Here is a 2,538-nt window from a genome sequence, read left to right on the forward strand (position 1 = left end):
TGACACAGAGAGAGAGCACAAGCAGGGGAAGTAGCCGGCAGAGAGAGAGGGAGAAGCAGGCTCCCCGCCAAGCAAAGAGCCCGATGCAGGGCAGGGCTCCATCCCAGGACCCTGGGATCATGACCTGAGCTGAAGGAGATCTTAACCGACTGAGCCACCCAGGCGCCCCATCAATTGCTCATGATTTAAATGAAGCACCCATCAATTGCTCATGATTTAAATGAAGAAATATACATTTTACTTTATGTTTCTGACAATGAGAGTTCTTTCTTATTAGTTCTTTCTTGGTGATAGCATGATAAAACAAGCCCATTATTGAAGAAATTAATGTGTTCATAGGTAGTTTGTGGGAATAAAAAGTTTTATTCTTTCATAATAAAAAAATGATATCCTTGAACTTAAATTAATAAATGTAGTATTAGTTTAATGTGAACTGATTTGGCTTGCTTAACATATTTTTCTCACTATAAATTATACCATTTTACATTTATGAGAGTCTTGAATAACCCCAAGGCAAAGGATCTGATGCCCATGGTATTCGTAAGATGGTATTCCATGTAATAAAATTCTCACTACAAACTGAGTGTTAGAACCCTGGATCAGTATTCATTTAACAAGAAAGATGTCACACATGTGATTAGCATTATCTCTTCTGACATCACTTCTCACTGATTTGTAGTCTAGGTGAGGTGGTTCATAGTCACAAAGCCAGAAGGTACCAATGATATGTGATTAAACGTGAAAATAAGCCTTCCTCTATCAAGCAACACTCTAACCATGTAAGGGTTTGCACACGAAACTTGCTGAGTTGCTTACCTCAGGCTGGGAAGCACATTAATAAATTTGTCAAGATCAATACTGTGACTCAAGATTAAAAATAAATTCTATATTTTTATTTTTCTGTATCTAAACTTGAGATTGTGAAAGTTCCAAGATCAGTCCTCATTAGTGTGACCTCGTGTACTTTATTATATAATTACAAAATAGAAAATAGAAAAAGAAGAACAAGAAATTGAATAAGGAACAGAAATACACCAAGTATCTGGAAAGCATAATACACTATTCATGTTTTCATTTATTTTTACTTGCACTAATTATCAATTACTAACAAAGATGTAGGAATTTGAAAAAACAAGGCTTGTATCACTTTGTATAAACTACAAATAATTAAGGAAATAAGCTCTATGCTAATCAGACCTTAAAAAGTAACATTCTCTTTTGTTTACAACTTTCCTCAAACACCCCCCACAGGCTTTACTGAAAGGAACAAAATCGGCATTCAATTTACTGATATATTACTGTTTGCCAGGGACTATTCTAGATGTTGGCGATACAGAAGGAAATAAGATAGCCAAAATCTGGGGCCTCTTGATGCTTACATTCTAGTGGGATAAATCACAATAAATGAACTAATAAATAAACAAGTAAGTAATAGATATTGTTTGCTTATGTTGGTAACTGCATAGTTTTTTGGTTGGTTGCTTGGAAGAAATGTTCTCGAACTTAAAGTAGCTGAGAGAACTACTGAATAAAACAGAGAATATGAATAGAAAAAATGACAAGGGTGCCGTTGTTGTAATTTTACTTAAGATGATCAGGAACTTCGTGTACTTTCACTGCAATTGTGACATCTATACCAAGACCTAAAGAAAACAAGCAAGCAGTCCTTGAAAATACCTGTGGCCGGAGCGTTTTAGTGAATACGAAAGCTTGGGCCCTGCCTGCAATGTGTTTAGCAGCCTCTTGAACAGCCCAAGTCTGTCCTGGGAGTGCACTGAGCACCAGAGGGAGGAGCAGGAGGGAAGTCCAGAAGATAAGGGAGGGGTAGTTTGTGTAGGGCCTCCTGGCTTGTTCACTGTGACCACTTTGACTTTATACTTAGATACATTCTGAAGAACAATCATAAAAATTCTGAAAGATTGGAGACAAGCGGTTACTAAGATGACAACTCATTATTTAAAATTGTCCTATCAGCTGGCATTAACTAGGCACCTAATCTAATGTTGTTATTAGATAAAGCACATCAGTGGCCAGGTAAAAATTCTGCCATTTAACACTGTCTTTCCATACAGTTCAATTTAACCTCCAAAAAAAAAAAAAAAAAAAAAAGAAAAGAAAAGGAAAAAGCGAGAGATGTTTTACTTTAAAATATGAACAAAATAAGAGTATTTGTCTATATTCTCTAGTTCAGATTTCAACCCTTGTGCAAAGGGAAATTTGTTCCAGATAAGCTTTTACTGAGAAAGGAAGATGAATTGATTTCTGAAACTACCTGTGGTTGAACTTGGACACATCACTTCATCTTTCTAGGAGTTTATGTTTTTTAATCTTAAAATGATACTGGTGAAGTAGAGGATGTAGAAGTGTCCCTTTATGCTCTAAAATATTATGATTTAAAAATGAAAATTATATTGTAAATATAGCATATATATTAGAGAATCTATTTGAAAAGGCAGATTGCTAATATTCTGTAAAACGAATCCCTAAATATGATATACCTATCCATGAATATGGTGTTAAAATAAAAGAAACAAATGA

The sequence above is a fragment of the Halichoerus grypus genome, chromosome 3, assembly GCF_964656455.1.
Source record: "Halichoerus grypus chromosome 3, mHalGry1.hap1.1, whole genome shotgun sequence".
Classification (NCBI taxonomy): domain Eukaryota; kingdom Metazoa; phylum Chordata; class Mammalia; order Carnivora; family Phocidae; genus Halichoerus; species Halichoerus grypus.